This window comes from Watersipora subatra, chromosome 2 (genome assembly GCF_963576615.1).
Source record: "Watersipora subatra chromosome 2, tzWatSuba1.1, whole genome shotgun sequence".
NCBI lineage: Eukaryota > Metazoa > Bryozoa > Gymnolaemata > Cheilostomatida > Watersiporidae > Watersipora > Watersipora subatra.
Window position 1 is genome coordinate 39,517,338 of NC_088709.1, and position 14,708 is coordinate 39,532,045.

Consider the following 14,708-nt stretch of genomic DNA (forward strand, 5'->3'; position numbering starts at 1 on the left):
CTGCTCGGCCCAAATTACCTAAAGCATGAAGACACAGGTTTGATGAGTATCTTAGTGTGAGGGAACCTTAATTCTCTCACACTCTGTCATCTCCTTTTTTGTAATTAAACAACTTGCTACCATAAAACAACTTTACCAAGTAAATGCTGCTGCAAGAACAACTAGGACAACTGTGCGAGGTGAGATCGGAAACAAAAGACCTAGTTTCATTGAAATCACAGCAACCTAGACTGAGAGAACAATATCTGAAATGCAATCTTTAAATCAATGTAACAATAAGCGGAATAGATCTGATCAATCAAATAAACAAAGAAACCGAGAAAACTGGGTGTGATACAAAAAACCTCTCAGGTGCATATTGTCCCACGATTTCTGGCTAAAACCCTCACAAATTGAACTGAACAACAGCACCTCGCGTTCTACTTAATATGAGTAAACGTGTGGTGTTAGGACATGAATGAATTAGAAAACCCCAAAAAGGTCCACATTACATATATAACAATAATAGAGTATTTTATTATGATATTGCAAGGTAAAAATACTATATAAAATGGAGGATGGTTCCGGATGGCGGTCATGAAAAACTAAAACTGTATTTAACGACCACCCTACTCGCGTAGTGGCCACCAAGAACTAGCTCCTATGCTGGTATCTCAAAGGATTATTATATTTTAAGGATAACTTTGCGCATAAATTTGCTCTTATTTCAGTGTTTACACGTCGAGGCTCTCGTGTATCGAGGTACGGCTGTAAGGAACTGTGGAGTTTTAGTTCAAGGCGTCATTTTGATCAGCCTAATGAATTACCATGCCAACACCATGGTTGGCCAACGTGGACACGCGAGACAAAAACACTTCTGACCACAATTCTAACACAGTTCCCGATCTAGTCACCAATTTCAAAGTCACCCAATGATTACCCAACACGGCAGATAATTATTATGCAAGGCCGAAGCAGATTCAAGAAATACAAAAAGCTTTTGCCATATATACATTTTCTGCACTAACTTTTGATCGCTGGCTCTTGAGAATTGAACTCTAAGCCAGCAAGTTCGTACGTCACGTGGAACGCACATCACGTGGAGCGTACATGTTCGGACATCATGTGGAGCGCAAATTCGAACAGAATTATTTCTTAACACAAATATAAAATTCAAAAGTGCGTGTGAAAGTTGGGTATTATTGTAAGTCATCTGTTCAAAGCATATAAATGCATGCTTTGCTTTCCAGAAAAAGTATTGTGGACAGACAATTAATTTTAAATAATCTAGTTGAAAAATTGAGCAATTTTCATATAATTACTTATCGTCGCAGCCATCTTTGGTCACCATTTTACCAAGATTACAAATCTATTCATTTTTACGACTTGAAAATGTTCATAAAACCTGTTATTTGGTTAAAATTATAACGAAATATTATTGAAACTTCGATATGTAGTATTATGTACTACTGTTATAGTGCAACAAAAATTTGTGTTGTCAGTTCACCTTTAGTAAACTATTCATGACAGAAACAATCCTTTCAATGTGATGCAATGCTGACTACCTAACCTTATAGGCAGCATCACATTTTTAACAAGAGACTTTTGGACTTTCAAAACTGCCAAGACTGTCAACAGTTTTAATAATTACGAAACAGAAGAAAAACCTGGCAAATTTGATAGCGTTTGGAAATAATCTTTTTGCGTTCTCCATTATGCAAACAGCTTAAAATAACAAAGCTGGCCCTAGACTCATACCTACCAGGTCCATAAAGTAATTCACTTCATGTAAGCAGAAGCAGTCTTCATTGGTGAGAACCATGTTGCCAATAGCTTGGAGGGTATGAGTGAAAAACCCTGAAAAATATTGACACACGGAAGCAGTCACAACTAACAGACAGGCCAGCATACTACTAACACTCTCAATTTTGTTCAAGAGTGGACCAAATACTAATTACATTGTTACAAAGTAGCCTACATAGGCTTGGACGAAGTTTTCAGTACAAAAGCTAATAAACTGCCAGTTGCATATGCATTGTCAATGCGGGATGAAAATCTCTTCAATAAGTTAATAGCAGTAGCTATGAATAAAACATGTTGCGAACAATGCACAATGCCCTACACTTGACTCCCTTAAAGGCTGACCTTGCTATTCTCTATTTAGTTGATAAAATGTCGCAATGAAAAATAAAAATATTCATATAATGCTAAGCGCAAAGTTTATTTTTTAAAATACATACACAACATTCAACATGGTTTTTTTGTTTACATCAGCACTGCGTGTGAAAATGTTAAAAAATTTAAGAAGAAAATAATAAATAGGGTGTCGGGAAGCTCATTAAATGGACACACGCCAGAAAACCAACATTATTTCGCAATTTAATAAATGTAGCAAAATTAGAGATGGACAGCCAACCTCTGTCAATGATTTCTTATATTGCTGCAGCACTCAGTAAAAGAGCTGAAAGGGAAGTTGTCCTCATGGTTTACACCCGACTGTCTCAAAAGTGTGATGCAATGTATATATCAGAAAGATATTCTATCTTTGACAGCCATTACGTTAGGTCACCAGCATCTCACTATTCTGTTAACATTACTATTATCTCTCACCAACCTGTGTACACAGGAAGGATAAGAATACCATAAGCTATGCAACAATAAACTATTGCTTACCATTTCTCATCGGCTCCATTAAACACAACAGTATCTATTTGTTGGTTCAGATCATCGTCATCTAGATAGGAGAGAGCTTTGCAGAAAATTCACCTTTAATCAAATAGTGCTCAGTTTTTGCTGCACCAATACAATCGATTCTGTAAAACAATTGATGCAATACTATTTGAACCAGAGCCTGTTGATGGGTATTCCTAATTATGATATGCAAATAATTGTTATAAAAACAATGTTAATAATTATTGCGAATACCATGTCGACAATTAGTGAAGATACCAAATCAACAAGTATTGAAGCTACCATGATGACAGTTATTGGGAAACCAGCGACCCAAGTCTGTCTTGACGAACTTGTTTTGGCTGAGTTGTTTCCCGCCGAGCAGGGCGAAAAAAACAACAGCTTGTCAAAATACGCACAGCACCTGATGTATAAGCTGGGCTAAAAGCAAGTTTTTCTCTTCCGTCTATGTGGCTTGGCTGCGATGTTGGTCGCGCCATTAGTAATCATAACGGATCAGGGTTGGCTTGGTTTTAACCGAGTGGTTTAAACCAGCCCAAAAAAACAGGTTTTTATGGTTTTTTCAATATTTTTTTGTGAAAAACATAATATTTTAAGCTCCTAGTGGTTCATGTGCAGTAGAAATGCAATTATATGTAATTATCAGCTGTGGAAGTTTATTTAGGACACAGTAGTAAATTGATGGCAGAACTCAAGTTGAAACTACATGAAATCCTAGCACAACAATGAATTAGTGAATTTCATTTTCAATTGGTTTTATCAAGTGATATGATGATCTCTTTACTGATGCAATATAAAAACCATGTGTAATATACTAATCCAATCATCGTCTCTAAAAATGAATGAATACTTTCTCAAGTCTGGCCAGTGAAAAATGATTACTTATAATTAGAAATTAAAATAATAAAATCCTTTTGGGCAAAAGCTTCAAGTTTGCAAACTAATATTTCATTTATTGGGCACAAGTCAACGTAGTTGGATTGTTAGAATTCATTTTATAAAGTTTTTGTGTTTTGAAAAGTTAAAGTTGTGCCCTAAATTTCCAACATGCCTCACAAACAGAATCCCGTTTGACAGTTTTTCACTCAAGCTGCAACAGGCAAAGGTTTTAAGGCAAAATGTAATAGGTGTGCTGTCGTAACGCGAGGTCACGCAGATAAGCTTAAAGGTTGACTTGAAACAAAATTCACATTACCGTTATTTGATATGAAACGATTCACCATGTATTACTCTGTTGTTGTAGATGCAAAATATGTGGAAAGGTGATTACAAGCTCTTAAAAGCTCAGAAACAAACAGAAAATCGCATCCACACGAGACAGCCGTAGTTTGGATTCCCTTTCCAAAACGCCTCAAATGTGATGTAGTTGAGAGAGATGGTTTCTGTTTACACCTGCTTGCAACCTTATTCGTTGAAATATTTTCGCAAATATACTTCACACATTCAATAAAACATTGTCTATTGTCCTTACGCATCTGTTTTATCGTCATTGTAATGCTGCCACTTTTAGCAGTGATATCTTATATCTTACCATAAAAAATCGTTAAACTTTTTAACCTTAGCTCGAAGGAGTACACATCATTGTCTGATAATCATGACGAGCCTGTTGGTCACCTGTGATAATAGAAAAGTGCTGCAAAAATTATTTGCGAAGTATTGGGTCACAATTTCAGATTACGACTTGACGATTGAATAAGGCCGGAACAAACCTGTAAAGTAGCGAGCATCTATATTTGATACGGGGTCTTCGGTAAAACCCGAAGTGTTTGTCATATACTAGTACTACGATAAGTTTTATATTGAGCTTTTTATTGGCCTTTCAATTCACGTGAGAACATACGTGACAAGACGATAACTAAATTTCGTGGTTACGTCATCGAAATAAAGAGATTCCAATCTATGGCAGCTTTTCATTTTTGAGCTTTTAAGAGCTTGTAATCACATTTCCACATATTTGGCACTTACAATACAACAGAGTAAGACATGGTGAATCTTTTGATACCAAATAACTGTAATATGAATTTTGTTGCAAGTCAACCTTTAAGCTCACGTAGCAAAATGTCAAGCTGACAACACCAATTTATACAGTGATGCTAATATTCAGGTGATAGAAGTTGAGTCATCTGCCACGGCTCCAAACAATTGCAATGCATCTGCATTATGCTCTGCTCTGTACTACCACAAGACTAATCGCTTGGATTAAAGTTCCTACTTATACATAGAGCTCTATGTAAAATATTCACTTTATGTGATAAGATTTCTGCTCTGTATTTCATCTATCATGTTTGATTTAAGACTCATTCTGAAATTTCCATATGTTTTCTATCTTTTTCCCATAGCAACTTCCACAGTACCATCTTTAAAAGATTATTCCACATATGTATGTTCAATACTCAATCATGCAGCTATAGTAAGTGATGTTAACTAGACATAAAATTGCAAAGACCTTAGTAAAATTATAAAAACCGGTTTAACCATGAAAACCGGTTTAAACCAAAAGAACCTGGTTTTTTCATAAAAAACCGCGGTTTTTTCCAACCCTGTATCGGACTAGGCCCAAAAATTTATGTACAAAAAATAAGATATAGAAGGTTTTACCAGAGACCAGTTTCTGCGCTAAACTTTAGTAAGACTCAGGCAACAACAGCAACTAATCATGTTGTTATTTGTGCGCTCAGTCAGTTTTATTTGTATTTTTTCTATCAGTCAGATTTAAATATTTAAAAGTAAATTCAGTTTCTTCACTAGTTCACTCATCGTTTTCGGTTGATTAGGTTATAATTATATAAGCTATACATGTATGTCGAAGTTCAGTTACCATTGCCTCTGCTACCGAAGTTCAACATTAGCCAGATCAGGCCATTACAGTATGACTTTTTGCACCTTCAATTGCAGTTAAAAGATATGTCAATGTTAACGTTTATACCTTAATTTTTTCAACATAGATTTTTAGGCTAAATCTGTTATGATTACCAATGGAGCGACCGGCATGATCTCGCAGTCAGGTCGCATAGGCGGAAGATAACAACCCCCTTTCAGTGAAGCTGATGCATGTCCACCCGACAGGAAACAACTACGCAAAAAAACATGTTTGTCGAGACAGGCTACAGTGAACCCTACATGGCTTGCTGTTAATCGCTTGACTTGCATCTTATCGATGCATCTTAGCGATGCATGCTAAAAAGGGAGGCCATAACGTATGGAAGGCCATATGAACCTATGGAAATTAGGCTAACTAATACAAACCATCCGGTAAATCGTTGAAATTTTATTTATGTATTATCTTACGTAATATAAATAATAATTAATAATTTAATAAAATAATAATAATTTACGTAAATATAAATATTTACGTAAATTATCAAAAAGTAGTGAAAAAGGATAATCAGCTTGGTTTGCGTTTTTTAATTAGTGATTATAACATGCAATAAAGTGTAACTTTAGTAAGTACAGTACCTACTGTATGTTGTGCAGGTCCTACTTTTGAGACAGACATGGTAGCTAACAACGGAGTGAAAGACGTTAAAGCACCGTATTCAGTACAATAGACTTTTTATGCCACGTGACATAAGCTTTCAACTTAAATATAGTTTATTAAATAAACACGCTAAAAGCTAAAATTAAGTATGCATTGTACTAAACCTAACTTTAAATTTGTCACCGTTTTTGTTTTTTTATATTACCTGTGTTCGGCTTGCGTATGTACTGTTTTCCAGAATCCAAATGAGGAGTGTATTAGGCGATAATTCGATCTTAGTAGCGGTCTCAATCTTTTAAGCCTCTTTGTCACCCTATGTCAAAAGCTTCTAGCAATGTTTCAATACGATAGGTTGTTTTCTTTGTTGTTCTCATGTTTAGGACACCCGCGCGAATAGACGCAGCCAGGCAGCTGCTTTTTCGACCGCTTACTGTTTCTTGTCACGTGATACACAGCCTGCGGTTTTGAGCTTTTAAATAAACAATATTCTAGAGTCACGCACGGCTGCTCAGTTTGTTGGATCTGTTCAATAATAGCCTGTGCCTAATTGGGTCAAATCTGTTTTCAATGTTTTACAGTAGCGTCTCAATATTGTTGCGACACCTAAGGCACAACTGCTAATTTTTACTAAAAACCAGCTGAATACTCTGTCATTCTGCTTGTCTGGCTTCAATCTTTTCCCGCCCACACGCTCGCGGCTCCAAAATACCAAGCCAAATACAGGCATCTCAGTGGCTTTGAGATAGCTGCATGAATGCTGCTATAAACTACTACCTCTTATTTGTTGAAGAGCCATAAATAAATATGCATTCAAAAGCTGAGAAATTTTTCTACAAGCTGCTAGTTTTTACATGCAGTTAACATATGCAGCTACATACGATATGAGCTAAAGTTTACTGTAAAACTTGTTTAAAACCTGTCAACTTATTTATGTAACACCTATTTAATTTGACTTTACTTAACTTTAAGGTTGACTTGCAACAAAATTCATATTAAAGTTATTTGATAAGAAAAGATTCACCATGTCTTACTCTGTTGTGTTGTAGGTCCAAAATATGTGGAAATGTGATTACAAGATCTAAAAGCTCAAAAGCGAACAGTTAATCGCAGTCACACGAGACCGCCGTAGTTTGGATTCACTTTCCAAAACGGCTCAAATGTGACGTAGATGTGAGAGATGGTTTCTGTTTACACTTTCATGCAACCTTATTCGTCGAAATATTTTCACAAATATACTTCACGCATTCAATAAAACCGTGTCCATTGTTCTAACGCGTCTGTTTTATCGTCATTGTAATGCTGTCACTTTTAGCACTGATATCTTATAACTTACCGTAAAAATTCAATTAATTTTTTAACCTTACCTCGAAGGAGTACATATCATTGTCTGATAATCATGACAAGCCTGTTGGTCACCTGTGATAATCGAAAAGTGCTGCAGAAATTATTTTCGAAGTATTGGGTCACATGATCAGATTACGATTTGCCAATTAGACCAGACCGAAACAAAACTGTAAAGTAGCAAGCATCTATATTTGATACGGGGCCTTCTGTAAAACCCGAAGTGTTTGTCATAAACCAGTGTTACGATAAGTTTTATATTGAGCTTTTTATTGGCTTTTCTATTTACGTGAGAACATCGCATGACAAGACAATAAATAAATTTCATGACTACGTCAGAAAAATAAAGAGATTCTAATCTACGGCGGCTTTTCGTTTTTGAGCTTTTAAGAGCTTGTAATCACATTTCCACATATTTTGTACCTACAACACAACAGAGTAAGACATGGTGAATCTTTTGATACCAAATAACTGCAATGTGAATTTTGTTGCAAGCCAACCTTTAAGATACTTTATTGAATGCTACGAATATAAAAAACAAGCGACATAAACAAACGATGTTTATAATACATACAGAAACAAAAATATAAAGTTCTAAATATTTTAGAGAGCATCAGTTGCTGTAAAATAACTCCTAGAGCATCTAATCTAGAAGAAAGATGTCTTCTGACTTGAAATCTCCTGCATTGCTAAACTAGTTGATATTAGCAAGCAAACAATACTTAACGCAGAGTAAAACTATGTAAAATATTAGCCTTGAAATAGTAATATACAGATTGTATTCAGAAAGTAAATAAATTGTACATAAAAGGGCACATTGGAGGTGACTGAGCACCTACCTCTTTCACAGCTGATGATGCGCTGGAGGTCTGTCCCCCTTTCTTTTTATTTTTACAATCAGGTACTTGGCTACCGGTAGCTCTATCACAAGCAATAGGAGATCCTGGATGAAAGGGACAGTTCACCAAACCTTTGAGGTTGACTCAGCCAGCGCCCATGTCGCTGCTCTGTTATTAACTATGGTAACTGTTATTAACTCTGGCCAGCTTTGAAACCAGCAGTGATAACCCCGTTCTCCGCAAGCCACTATACTTTACTTGCAATTAACATCTGCAGATCTCACAATCTGAGCTAAAATTGATTTTTGCCAAAGAGTTTGTTAAACTGCTAAAAATGCTAAATTTGAAAACTTGAATGCATTGTATATAAAGTATATAAATATATTTATATATTTATACAATATATAATATATTTAGTCGTATAAAAACTCATAGCACAAATTCATGTTTGCTAAAGTTTGCTGCAAAACCGGCTGTTTATCTGCATTACAAGATGAGTTATGAGCCTCGATCCATGGAAAGTCCAGTTTGATACGGTTATCATACGGTGTGCTACAAGTCTGCAGTTTTATTAGATATGTAGTGATAATCTATTAAATGCTACAAATATATACAGTCAAACATGGATAACTCAAACTTCACGAGAACGAGCGAAAGTGTTCGAGTTATCAGAGCGTTTAAGTTATCAGAGCACTGTCACAAGTCTATGTATTTATTTATTAGTAGATATATGTACATACACAGACTATAATATAAATCAAAAGCATAAATGGCTTGTTTCAAATTAAATGCTTCTAATGTGAAGTATAAAAAATATTTATCAAAAAGTATAGAGATTTATTTTTTTATCACTTGAGATTGGTTTGTTGTTTGGGGTGATGCTACTGGCAGGACGTTTGTTTAGATTAAAATCGGCAAAACTTGATCGCTGTTGAAATGCTCAGAAGAAAAGGCATCTTTTTCCTTTGAGTCTTTTAACCAAGATCAATTTTGCCGATTTTTCTTGAAGTTACCTCACTTTTCCTTACCTCCGCAGGGCCGTCGCAAAGCGGATGTTTGGTAAAAATCAAATTTCATCAAACCTTTAGAAAAGTCGTTGACACAAATATTTTGCCGATGATGGTAATAACGACGCCTATGAACTACAAAAAGTTGAGGCTTACCTCTATGGCTTGAAATAAATCGATTTTCTAAAGCGATAACAACCGTTTCGGTAGCCATTGGGTAAAAAACCGTTCGAGTTAACAAAGTTGAAGTCGAGTTATCTAAAGCAATTTATCATTATGTGGGAACCGACCAAAAAACCATTCGAGTTAACCGTGTGTTTGAGCTATCCGAGGGCGAGTTATCCATGTTTGACTGTATATTCAAAACAAGCGACATAAACAAAGTTTACAATACCTGTGCAAACAAAATTAAACCTTTTGAAAGTTTTAGAAAGCATCAGTTACTGTTCACTATCTTCCAGAGTAGACCTACACAAGCATAATCAATACTCAATAATCAATACAGCCCAAATACACTGAAAGTCATAATCAAATCCAAGTCAATGGACGAACTGTGTAAGCTACGATTCAAAACTCAAGAACTTCAGAGTCTTAGTTCACCAGACTGAGGTCTTAGTCCAGACCTCAGTCAACCTTTAAAGGTTGACTTGCAACAGAATTCACATTACAGTTATTTGGTATCAAAAGATTCACCATGTCTTACTCTGCTGTGTTGTAGGTGCAAAATATGTGAAAAAGTGATTACAAGCTCTTAAAAGCTCAAAAATGAAAAGCCGCCGTAGATTGGAATCTCTTTATTTCGATGACGTAGCCACGAAATTTGGTTATCGTCTTGTCACGTATGTTCTCACGTGAATTGAAAGGCCAATAAAAAGCTCAATATAAAACTTATCGTAGCACTAGTTTATGACAAACACTTCGGGTTTTACCGAAGACCCCGTATCAAATATAGATGCTCGCTACTTTACAGTTTTGTTTCGGCTTGATCTAATCATCTAGTCGTAATCTGATCATGTGACCCAATACTTCGAAAATAATTTCTGCAGCACTTTTCGATTATCACAGGTGACCAACAGGCTTGTCATGATTATCAGACAATGATATGTACTCCTTCGAGGTAAGGTTAAAAAATTAATTGAATTTTTACGGTAAGTTATAAGATATCAGTGCTAAAAGTGACAGCATTACAATGACGATAAAACAGACGCGTATTATTCAATCGGCATTATTCAATATATTTAATTGGTTCTTTTATTTTAAGTTATTCATGTCACAAAATTAGACTGTAATTGAACTATCTCCTAACCTTAAGTAAATAAAAAAAATCGTGCGTGCTGACCCGGCCGACTCGATCTTGGCCCTCATCGCTGACCCTGAGTCTAGCCCGACCCTGCATTCCTTGGTCTCGTTCCAGCTCTAGTGTTCGAACAACCTTCTGGAACGGATTATGTTTGAGAACCGAGGTTCCACAGTATATATAATAATAATGTTTTGACTGTTTCATTTGTGTTATATTTTATTTTTGTGTAACGATGGTATATTCACTATATCAGCTATGGCAGTTTTCGGGTCTGTCAGCGACCCAGGTAAGCGAGAATGGTGCGAGTAGATTCACTGATAGCGGTAATTGAGTATAGATGTACGTGTAGACATTAATGACATTTGCTTATTATATGTACTACCCTAGAGTCTTTGGTTTGCCATTTTAGCTTGATGATATAAATGGTATAATTTAAAAAGTGCTAATGCAGAGTAATAATTGGTGACACCCTGTGAGAAGGTTCTAAAAAAGGACTGACCACGAAAGTCAAGCTAATGGGTAACACTAATTGAGACACTACCTGCCATCTGCCAATGAAATCGTCAAGCAACGCCAACCAAGCCAAAGCATCAAGGACCACCTACGTATTATCACAGGTGTGGTCCTGTCACCTTGGCTATAGACAGACTGCAGTAATACTTCACCTTTTGATGAAGGCCAACGGCATTCAATGCCCAGCTCAGTGCAGCAGTGTGAGCGCTGAGTTGGGCATTAGATGCTACTGGGTAAAAACGCTACTAATGGAAAACAGGGCCACAAACCGGCAACCAAGTGCAAGAATGGCTTTATTGCCCCTTTGCCAGAATCGGTAGTTTAATTGATTTCAGAGAAATTGCCGTTGTTTTGTGTTCACTATTTCAGTCAACTCATACAACCATGTGATTAGTACTTGAATCAGCTACCATAATCGATTGGGACCAGTAAATTTTTGTTTACAAATTGATACTAATGATTAGATAACGTTGACTATATTTGACATTTTGTGGGATGCAGTTGGTTTCACCACATATTCAAACATATTCTTTTCAAAGATGCGGCTTGCTTATTTTATTTAATAACTGCCGTAAATATCTGCGTATAGGATGATACCATGTATAGGATGATACCATGTATAGGGTGATACCATGTATAGAATGATACCATGTATAGAATGATACCATGTATAGGATGATACCATGTATAGGATGATACCATGTATAGGATGATACTATGTATAGGATGATACCATGTATAGGATGATACCATGTATAGGATGATACCGTGTATAGGATGATATCGTGTATAGGATGATACCGTGTATAGGATGATACCGTGTATAGAATGATACCGTGTATAGGATGATACCATGTATAGGATGATACCATGTATAGGATGATACCATGTATAGGATGATACCATGTATAGGATGATACCATGTATAGGATGATACCTTGTATAGGATGATACCATGTATAGGATGATACCATGTATACGATGATACCATGTATAGGATGATATCGTGTATAGGATGATACCATGTATAGGATGATACCGTGTATAGAATGATACCGTGTATAGGATGATACCATGTATAGGATGATACCGTGTATAGGATGATACCGTGTATAGAATGATACCGTGTATAGGATGATACCATGTATAGGATGATACCATGTATAGGATGATACCGTGTATAGGATGATACCATGTATAGGATGATACCATGTTTAGGATGATACCATGTATAGGATGATACCATGTATAGGATGATACCATGTATAGGATGATACCATGTATAGAATGATACCATGTATAGGATGATACCATGTATAGAATAATACCGTGTATAGGATGATACCGTGTATAGGATGATACCATGTATAGAATGATACCATGTATAGGATGTTACCATGTATAGGATGATACGATGTATAGGATGATACGATGTATAGGATGATACCATGTATAGGATGATACCGTGTATAGGATGATACCATGTATAGGATAATACCATGTATAGGATGATACCATGTATAGAATGATACCATGTATAGGATGATACCATGTATAGAATAATACCGTGTATAGGATGATACCGTGTATAGGATGATACCATGTATAGAATGATACCATGTATAGGATGTTACCATGTATAGGATGATACGATGTATAGGATGATACGATGTATAGGATGATACCATGTATAGGATGATACCGTGTATAGGATGATACCATGTATAGGATAATACCATGTATAGGATGATACCATGTATAGAATGATACCATGTATAGGATGATACCGTGTATAGGATGATATCGTGTATAGGATGATACCGTGTATAGGATGATACCGTGTATAGAATGATACCGTGTATAGGATGATACCATGTATAGGATGATACCATGTATAGGATGATACCATGTATAGGATGATACCATGTATAGGATGATACCGTGTATAGGATGATACCATGTATAGGATAATACCATGTATAGGATGATACCATGTATAGAATGATACCATGTATAGGATGATACCGTGTATAGGATGATACCATGTATAGGATGGTATCGTGTATAGGATGATACCATGTATAGGATGATACCGTGTATAGGATGATACCATGTATAGGATGATACCATGTATAGGATGATACCGTGTATAGGGTGATACCATGTATAGGATGATACCATGTATAGGATGATACCATGTATAGAATGATACCATGTATAGGATGATACCGTGTATAGGATGATACCATGTATAGGATGATACCATGTATAGGATGATACCGTGTATAGGATGATACCATGTATAGGATGATACCGTGTATAGGATGATACCATGTTTAGGATGATACCATGTATAGGATGATACCATGTATAGGATGATACCATGTATAGGATGATACCATGTATAGAATGATACCATGTATAGGATGATACCATGTATAGAATAATACCGTGTATAGGATGATACCGTGTATAGGATGATACCATGTATAGGATGATACCATGTATAGGATGATACTATGTATAGGATGATACCATGTATAGGATGATACCGTGTATAGGATGATACCATGTATAGATGATACCATGTATAGGATGCAGTGGATATTCGACCCCAAAATGATGGCAAAACTGTAACTGTGTATAGAGCACATCTTAAATTAAGTCTTAAATTTCCATTAGTTTTTGTAGAAACGGTGGTGTTTCATATTAGTCTTTGAGAATTTTTCGACATTCTTTGAATGCTGATGTTAGATGTCTTCCGATGCCATACAGCCAATAATATTAAATCAAAGTTGAAGTGGCACAATACAGACCTCGTTTTCATCCCCAGCAACATGACAAGTATTCCGCCACCGGTGTATGTCATTGTGAATAAGCCATTCAAAACAGCATTAAAGCAACAACGGGCTGAAAAGATGATTAATAGTGAGCATACTTTCATAAGGGCGGCAACATGAGGAAATTCTACGATCTGCCAATAGTTACCACAAAAATACATATTGCTTTTTTAAAGATGGAAATCTTTATAGTATATTTTCGATATCTTGATAAATGCATATTTTTTATACTAAAAGTGTTCATGGATAAGACGCATCTGGGTTTTTAGGTCAACTTCTTAAGAAAAAAGTGCTTCTTATACGCGCGTATTCGCGGTAGTTTCCTGCGTGGGTATCAACTGAGAACTCCGCTGCTACAAAGGCTGACAGGCTTACCGTAGACTAACAGAATTGTAGTCAGTACATGTTTACACAGCATGTAGAGGATGGTAATATGACAAGTTTTTAATTTCTTTAATTTGAGGTGTAAATATTGTCATCTCATAATAATGTCATCCCATTATGAAATGACATTCATAATAATGTATCTGTAGCTGGATTTAAAATTTTATTCTAGCAATCATGAGCAAATGCAGAGTAAAATATATGCCGATAGAGCCGTGCAAGACTAGACTTTAATCGCAAGAGCCGATGTGAATACGAGAGATAGAGACAGGCTGTTTCACTATATACATCATTTTGGGCGAGTCTGGGCACGTCTTTTTTTCCGAGTGTTTTAAC

General features: G+C 36.0%; 1 long non-coding RNA gene across 2 annotated transcripts in view; it reads right to left on the reverse strand.

The window, feature by feature from the left end:
- Window positions 1-6,522, reverse strand: part of LOC137388667 (uncharacterized) — an 8,984-nt gene extending 2,462 nt beyond the window's left edge. For both annotated transcript variants that reach the window (XR_010977988.1, XR_010977987.1), the window contains exons 1-3: window positions 6,354-6,522; window positions 2,653-2,792; window positions 1,742-1,836 (exon numbers count right to left, since the gene is read on the reverse strand). This is a non-coding gene — a long non-coding RNA (uncharacterized lncRNA). The remainder of the gene's footprint in view (window positions 1-1,741; window positions 1,837-2,652; window positions 2,793-6,353) is intronic.
- Window positions 6,523-14,708: the final 8,186 nt, after the last annotated feature.